Raw genomic sequence first — 9804 nt, forward strand, 5'->3', positions numbered from 1 at the left:
AAAAGCATTTCTGAAAGGGACTATTACACAGTAATAGTACCTCGATTAGATTACTCGAAAAATTACTCAGTAAAAGCAGATAATATACTGTAAAAATATATCATTCATTTTATTTTATTATTCTATTGTAATTTTACATTGAAATAATATTGTGTCTGACTTTGACATTAGATAAGCTGACTCAAAAACTACTCTGTAAAAGTAATTCTACACTGTAAGATATTTAATTGTGCTTTTACGGTAAACTGCTGGCTAATAATTGCAGTAAATCCACAGTAATATTTAGAAATTGTTTTAACATTACTGTAAATAAAAATCATAGTATTGTACTGTACAAAATTTACAGTGAAAACAAAACAAAACAGTACATTGCTGTAACTACTAATGATTATTACAATATCATATTGTAATTTCACATTAATATACAGTTTTTTAATGGATGAATATTCCAAATTTCCACCCATTATGCAAAGTGCTAAAAAAATTATTGATTACACTGCTATTCAGATGTTTTAAATCATACGGTGTGTGTGTGTTCCTATTTATTACATCTTCTTGAAGACACTTCCCTTTATTAATGTTTGGCTGAGGCTGGCAGGGTAAGGTAAAATTCAGGTTAATGTATAAATAAAGGAACAAGGGCCAGAGACAGGTCAGAGAGGTGACATCTAGATTGGGGATATTCTGACTACTGATTAAGGAAAAAGAAAACCGTTTAGATGCTATAAAAATTGTCTGTTAACAATTTGCAGAGGTTTAAGACAGCCCATTATCGATTGTATAAGAACCAACAGTTAGAGCTCCTCGAGGAGCCTTTTCTCTGTAACCCCTTTAGTGTGTTGCACTGTTAAACGCTCCTTTTTCAAGGGGTTTTCTTTAAAGTTCCCGTAACACTAAAAAGTAGTAAATCCAGCAGTATGTGTCTTGCAGTACTTAGGGTTTTTATCTGATTGTTTAATTGTGATGATTGTCAATTAAAACCAGTGTATTTGCTTACATATTTGTTTTAAAAAAAACAAATTTCATTGGTCCAAAAATGCAGAATTTGTTAGTTATATAATTTTGTTATTATATAACTAACAAATGTCAGATTCAGCCTGCATGAGGCAACAGAGGTAGACTTTGTCCAAATCTTTGACTGGTACGTGTGGTATGTTCCACATCCAGACCCCCATTTTCCATATCCACTTAACCTTATCAGGGTCTCGAGGGATTGGAGCCTATCCCAGCTGGCATCAGGCCAAAGGCAGGGTACACTCTGGACAAATAACCAATTCATTCACATCAGGCCAAAGGCAGGGTACACTCTGGACAAATAACCAATTCATTCACAGGGCTGACACAAAGAGACAAGCAACCATTCACATCCACGTTTTGAATCCCTCCCCCAGCTGTTTCACATCATTTCTATCAACTTCTCAAACTTCATGCTAAATCTAAAAAAAAAAAAAAAAAATGCATGCATGCATGACTCAGCCTAGGCAATACAATAGATTTCCTCTTTTATTTTGAAAGGTAAGAGCAGAACACAAATTATCCTGGGTGGCTTGACAATGACCCATAATCAGCCTTTAACAGAAGGTAAAGTTTAACGTGTGAACTTTGCACACCCATTGGCCTCGACAGTTTTACTGTGTGTGTTTGAGTTGTACATTTAGAGATAAGACTGAAACCACACAGACTGGAAACTGTTTTAGTAATAGGCTTGAATCAGTTTATAGTCGCTATTTAAATGATTTAAATATGAAAAACACAAGTGGTTCTATATTATTACAATTTCATATAAGAAGCTCAGACATCATGACATACAGTATGATGATCTTTATAATAAGATCATGTTCTCATGGCGTGATGAGTAAAGAACAGTGCATGTGAATAAAATTAAATAAAACATACATGTATACATACATGGTTTAAAGTGACGGTCATGTGACTGCCGGTTATTTCCAGCCACAGCCGCTAGAGAGAGCCACACGATCACTGACACACAGTGCATAACGAACTGAATATGAAATGACACAAATAAACACAAGCAAAATTAAAAATGCATGCCTCCTTTATTGCCATGGGAACGCAGATGAATTGCACAGTTATCTGGTTAGTGGTTTAGTAACAAATGAAAACACACTTTGGAATATTATCTCCCATTTCTCCCCATTATGCCAAAGTTGTTTTTATGTTTAGTAGTTACAACATTAAAGGACTTTATTTATTTAAGTATAATCCATAATATAATATGGACCTACATCATTTTGCCTTTCAACTCATCATATTACTAAATGTAACTAAAGTTACTTTTATGTAAATATATGATCAGGAAAATGCATTTAAAAGACTCAAAACAGAAAAATACTAACTACTACTGTATTACTATTATATATTATATAGTTATTATTCATGCATTAATGCGAAAGCAGGATTTATTGTTATAGTAGGTTGAGGTGGAGCTCATTTTAAACTAATAATTGTTATTGTCCATTGATCAGTTAAATTGTTTGGTTTAAAAATAATAAATAATACATAAATTATTGAGCTAGTTTAAATGGAAAGTAGCAGAGACAGAGAGGCTGACATTTCACATGAGAAATGGGTTAAAGGTTTAGTTACTCAAAGTATTCTTTTGTGAATCGACTGAATCATTTGTAACAAATCATCATATATCATAAACTCTTTTTGTTTGTGAAGTATTTATTTGTAAAGTAACTGTCAACACAATATTTGCCTCTGAAGTACAAGTCTGAAGGGGGAAGAAGAGATATACCTCTGATGTACTTGAGTAAATGTACTTAGTTACATTTCAGCAGTGGAAAACAGGCTCCTAACTGTCTGTGAACACTAGAGGGCAGCACTGCTAAAGCCTTTCTCATGTCTAATTGTTCATACAGAGCACGTAGCACAGAGAAGGGAAAAAAAATCTGCCTCTGCAATGCAGGTCAGTGGGTTAGTGGAGAATCCATATGACTGCTGGTTACAGTCAGCTCACACTGCAGCAGCAGCACAGTCATCAGGCCTTATAAATCATGCTCGAAACACTAAAGCTGCACGTGAAGCTTTTATTGAACGCAGCCTTTGATAACATCTTATCAGTGTTAGGTCACACTGCATGTTGTATTTCATCTCAGTGTTTCTCTCTTCTTCTTTTTTTTATCCCTGTTAAACCAAATTCAAAAGATTGTCAGTGGTGGAAAGTAACTAATTTACTCAAGGTCAGTACTTAAATACAATTCTGAGGTACGTCTACTTGAATTTATGTAGTTCCTCCTCACTTCTACTCCACTACATTTATCTGACGCCTGTAGTTACCACTTCTTTAGAAATGTAACATATAAGGAACATGTCATATATAAATATCCTATAGAATATAAGGGCTTTATAACAATAAACCAATAATAAGCTGTTGTACATGGCAATATAACAATCTCTGGGGCTGCTCTGCATAACAACTATTAGTATTTTTCTACTTTTGCTTTATTTTCAAAGGTAAAAACTGGGTTTGTCCTGTTGTATTGATACTTTTACCGAAGTAAACCATCTGAAGTTAACTGTTAAACCACTGCTGTCACTTGCATAAATGTGATTTGTTTGATAAAACAACATATTTTTAGGTTAAAACTAAAAATCTCCTGGGGCATCTTAACCCTGTATGTCAAGTCAAGTGATTAATACTTGACTTGAAAGAGCAGCTTCATTGATTATGTGTTGAATAATATCTCCTGTACCTTTTATTGAGATTTAAAATGCAACAACATTGGCCTGAAATGTGCCACGACACGTGGTCTGTGGGTTTTAAATCATCACATTTGACTGTGTGAATAAAATAAATGCAAAATCAATAAGATCCACAGAATGGCACACACCCTGCTGAGCCACTTATTGATCCTGATATTTCAGGAGGGACCTCATTTCACGTCCAGTTTGGAGATGAGGACATGTAGACGGACTTTAAATTCTGTCAACTGAAGGAAGTGGATGTTTTGCACACTCTGAGATGTCGCAACCTCTTACACACAGACGTTGACCTGCGGCCTGTTAACCCATTAACACGTAGCTTGGAGGCAAATAATCTGCATTTTTTGCTGTTGACAAAATGAAGCGACAGTCACAGAATTAAAAGATAAAGATAACCCCTCAAAGGGGAACGCCCACGTCACACAAACGTCTCATGATCCCGACCCAGTGGAGAAAAACAGACCATTCTTTACCTGTAAGTTGAAACCTGGGGCTCAGAAAACTGCCGGGCATGTAGAGACAAGAGGGAAAACTAAAGAAAACACACAATTGACGGCGTTTCTATCCCTGTGTGAAGCTGCAGGAGGAGCGCTGCAGTGATAATTCAGAGTATGTAGTGACTTTAACATGTGCTTTTATGGGAAATGTAAATCCTTCGTGCATGCAGGCCTTCAGGGTAAAATGAGACGGGCTTTGGGCTCTTTTGTATTGATTTTCATCCTTTTTCCTGTCTCTGTCACAGGATACATGCCATCTATAGTTCATCATTTGACTCTTATATTGTACAAGATAGAAAACTCAAGCACACGAATGGATCACACGCAGTGTTCTCCATTCAATTTTCCTAATGAGATAACAGAGGAAACCCCCCCGTCTGGTCCCTGTCATCTCTGAGTGGACAGTAATTTACTTTACTGTTCCCTTCGGATGAAGCAGCACTTCACTCTGATCCACTTTCCAGCACCTCCGTTTCACCCTGGAGATCAGTGTGGGCTGATATGTCTGCCCCTTGGGCTTAAAATGCTGACTGTGTGTGTCTGTGTTTGTGCCTAAGAGACCGTTTTCATTACTTAAAATTACAAGTGCTCACCGTGCTACCCAGATTGTTCTTGACAGGGAGGAAAACGCTCGTCAAACATCACGGGATTCAACGATTAATCATGTTTTTAACAATGCATGGTCCTTCAGTCTTTAGCCGAAGGAAAGGTTTTTAGTTTTAGTTCAATGTTTTTAGTCATTTGCTGTCAGCTTTTATCTGGAAGCTTATTCTCTTCTTTAAGTCATTTTTAAGATGCTGAATCACACAAATAATCTTTGCAAATAAGAGGTTTATGGTTACATTTTATTATGCCTGCTGTACATTTTGTATATTCTGTTGTTTATTTTGTGTATATAATATTCAACAAGTCTCTATATCTACTGTATTTTTCTCCTTTCTTCTCTTTTTCGTTGCTGTATTGGAAGTTGAGACGTGGTTTCCATGTGTAAACACTTTCACTTAAACATTTTCACTTCCCGGTGGATGTGAAAGTGACACTTTGACCCTTTGATATGTCTGTTTTGTTTTTGTCTTGATTTTGTTTTTCATATTTTACTAACTTTTTTGTTCCACATTTCACAAAACACGGTCGTATTTCACAGCAAAACTTGAATTTATACGGCGTTTTAAGAGAATTTCTACAGACCAGAGTAGCATCTTATAATAGGGACTGTAAATTGTACAGTTGTTTTTATACAGCATTCATATAGGGACTGTAAATTGTACAGTTGTTTTTATACAGCATTCATATTGTTTTTTCATGTCAATATTACTTTTGATGGAAAAAACATGTATTTGTATGCTAAAATATTAAATAAATTATTAAATGTTGTCTTTTTACTGTAATATTAGGGAAAGTTATACCATATTTATTATGGTAAAAAAGAAAATTGTAAAAATTGGCTGCCAGTTTTTGTTTTGTTTTTGCTTTTTTGTTTGTTTGTGTGGAATAAAACCTCTCACCTGCAATTTGAAACCAGGAAATATGATATATATAAATATGATAACTGTAATTTCTCATCGCTCTGTGGATTTCTTTTGATATCAGCTGTTAGAAGATGATAAAGACTTCTCAGACTACTCAGCATTTATTTTCCTGCTTTACAAAATATAATGCTGCATGTGCGGAATATAAAATATATGAAAGAAAGAAATGTCAAAGGTATCTTCTCTCGTGTTTTTATTAGAAAAATAAGCAGAGTAAAAGACAAAATGCAGCTTATTATTTAGGAGGACAATGTTAAAAAAACTGTATTATTGGGGTCAATTTAAAAACACAACATGTGCTATATTATGCATTATTTATATATTATGTGAGTTACATGTGGCTTCCCCCATCAGCACCGTCTCCACATGTCTATTTGTCTACTTGGCAATAGTCTTTTATCCAGCGTGGGAGGAGGGGGAGGTTGAAGTGGGAGATGGGGGTGGTTGTTGGGGGGGAGCACCCCTCTGCTGCTGCTCCTCCTTTGGGGACTGGCGTGTGTGGGCACATGAAACAGCTGGTGTGCTCCAAAAACCAATTATAGAGGCCCCTGGACCCCCGCCTGGTTGCCTGTAAGGCCAGGCAGGGGAGAGTGTGATCATTAGCGCCTGCAGATGAGTCTTAACGAGGGGCCACTGCCGGGGATGGTCAGATGGGAGTCACAGCAGGCTCAGGATATAGATGTATAGGTGAAAACTGGAATTTCAGATGCAGGACAGAGGCTCGTATTTGATGTTTTATTTACATTGTACACTGTTGAGAGCTGAGGTCAGGTTTGAGGGGGTGTTAGGTGTGAGATACGACCATATGTTACTGAGTCATTTTAATAAGGCAGAGCTTCGGCATCACAGATTGTGTAAATAAACAAAATCTGAAGTAAGACAGACAGGTCTCAGCATTTAGTGTGTGTACTATTGTGCTCTGCAGTAACTGATCTGTCTTGTGAAGGATATCTGAACAGCTCAGGTGTTAGGTGTTAGCAGCACGAGCTTGCTATTGATTCCTTTCCTTGTGTCTGTTGTTAAAACTTTTCAGCAGGGGATCTGAACGAGCACCACATGAGCCCGCCTCATTAAAATACATTTTTTTCTGTCCCTCCTGAGACCATAAGAAAGTTGGACTCACACTGATTTGAAACCTTGCGTGTAGTCTTACTAAAGATAAAGTGACAGAGGAGTTTGACGTTAAGATAACCAACTATTGTTTTCTTGAATCTGTTGGCTTAAATAAATAAAGAGTTATCTTTTGTGTCGAGATAATCAGATATTGATTTGGGTTCGTCAATGATCTGTGAGGGTTTTTCGGTTTTTGGTTTGGATCCATTTATTGACAATATTTGAATATATTGATCAAATGCAACACATCAGTTAGTCCATCACTGTCCCTGGTGTTTTAAAAGTCTCATTTATCAAGGTGAAATAAAGACAAGACTGTTTTAATGATCAAAATCAATGCAGCAGAACACCCGACCTGACTGTTTGACAGTTTGTTTAACAAGGTTACAGTTAGGTGAAGGTAGGGTCCTACTAGTCCATATAAAAACAGTCAAATCAGGTGAGTGGCACCAGAAATATCGTCTTCTTTTTTTATTCCACACAAGCTTGTTCCTTGTTCAAACCTGTGCCGCGGGCTGTTTGTTCAGAGATTCAGGTGTGCTATGTAAGCAGCCTCGAGCAGAGATGAGCAGTCGGATACAGAGATCCAGTAAAGCCTCAGGTGACATCATCTGAGGCACACATATTCAGTAAAAAAGTAAACAACGAAACAAAACAAGGAAAGAGTTTGCTAACACCCCAAGGCCATGTTCACCATCTTAGTTTAATAATAGCATAACAGAGATATTGACACATTGATACATGACATTCTACCAGATGTAAATATCAATATAAGTAAAAGATTTCCAGAGTAAGTCACATTTTCTTGCAGGTTTTCAAGTAGATGTTTGAAGTAATTTGGTGGCTTTCATATCTCCTCTTACTATACTTACTATAAGATTGATTGGTGATCTATGTAAGAGCCAACACAGCCATTTACTGTAAAGGGTCATGATAGATGTTAGTTAGTGGCCAGCACAGCTAGAAGGTACAGGAACATTTTCCCGTCTTTAGACAGCCCCCACAATCACATCATATCATGGATTTATGACATTCTTCCAGATGCAAATATCAATAAATATAAAATAAAAACACAAAAACACATCCTCATCCACAGAGAACATCTACTAGTCACGGTTTAGCGTTTGCTCAGCAAAGTTTGGAGGATTTCGTAAGTGTGTCACCTCTTCACACTGATAGTTCACTTATTTGAGTGATCAGTCTATAAACACAACAGAGAGTCATCACAGGAAAATCTCTGCTCAACAACATAAAGCCACTGTAGTTTGATAAAGTAACCCCCGAGACCGAAAGTCCGAAAGGTCAGCTGGGGTCAACGTGATCCGGTCACACAGCTGCACCCACACATGCATGAATGCTTGCACATAATCCCCACGCACAGTCCAAAACAAATAAAACAGACAGTGTGATGAATAAGTGATCAGCAGCACTAAATAATAAATTGTACATATTATTATCGGCGACAATGTGTGTGTGACTTCAGTGTTTTTCCTCCGGCTTTAGGACGCAGCCAATAACTCGATTGATGAATAATGCAGCGAGGGACCACAGATCTGTTCAGCAGGAGGACGTGAACCTCTCTGCTGAGAGAGAATCACACACCTCCGGATGAATGTGTTAACGGTGTGTCAGTATGTGGCTGAGAGGTGTGAGATGGCTGCTCTGCTGTATGACACACTTTTTTTTATGGTTTCTTTGGCATCCAGCACCTCAGGGTGTCCCGCACAATGTTCACAATCAGCTGTAAAGAACATTAATGTCCGAGACCAGGAGCTAGAAATCTCTCCAACGAAGAAAAACATCATTTAACATGAGAGTTTTACTTGAACTGTCTTTATTAGAAGCTGAAAGGCGGAAAAGACCAATTTGGACTAATTCCAGCCAACACATCCTGACTAAATGTGAAGTTTATACCCTTATTTAAGCACTTAAATGATTCCCATTGGGCTGACTTTCAGTATTTCAGTCCACTCGGCGGCTTTATAGACAGTCAGGTGGACAGTTTTATAGCTTTAATCATGTTTTTGGTCTCAGTCTTCAAATTAATGCCACATTAGCTGTAGACATCATGTAGTCCGCAACCTTTTAGTGACATGACACATGCCTTCTTTGGATGATTGCATATGTGTGCGCTCAGATTGCTTCATTCTGACCTTCAGAGGTCAAACTCTCTGGCTTTTGAGCAAATAAACAACATTTTAAGTAGAGGAAGTGTTTAACTTCCTCTTTAATACCACGTAAAATCATCTTGTGACCTCTCAGATTTCTTCTGTGGTCAAAATGAAGCATCTCAACCCCCCAAACAAGACTGAACAAATGGCTAGACCACGGCAGTCGCCCACCCCAGGGCAAAACCCCAAAAGCTCATGTTATTTTTTATTAATCATACATTTGTTAGAGAAAATAGTACAGACACTTATTGTATGAGCATTGTTTGAGGGTGCTTGAGAGTTAAGACTTCATTGTAATTGTGCATATGACAAATAAATAGTAAGTAATGTAAGAATAATGTAATGTAACTATTTTCTTATCACAACACGCCCAGAGATCAATAACTACTCCAATATTTGTTGTAATTTGATGGAGCACAAGTTTATTTAGGAAAGTGTAACATGTGAGCACAAGAACTAAATTACTAATTTGTGATTTGAGGCCCTCAAAGTCACAATACAGACTAAACTAGAAAAATGTTGGTTTGCCACTGAGAAAAATCATTTACAGCCTCCTGATCCAGACTTTATTAATATTAATAAGATCCAGATACAATAACTGTCAGAGCTCTCTCCATTCTGTGGCACATATGACAGTTTTCTAGTTAAAAACACATGATGCAGCCTCATTTGATTTGAAATACAGCAGCACAACCAGACATGTAGGTGAGAACTGGGACTGTTCAAGACTATAGGATGAACATCTGCACTATTTTCTTATCAAAA

This window comes from Larimichthys crocea, chromosome I (assembly GCF_000972845.2).
Source record: "Larimichthys crocea isolate SSNF chromosome I, L_crocea_2.0, whole genome shotgun sequence".
NCBI classification, from domain to species: Eukaryota; Metazoa; Chordata; class Actinopteri; family Sciaenidae; genus Larimichthys; species Larimichthys crocea.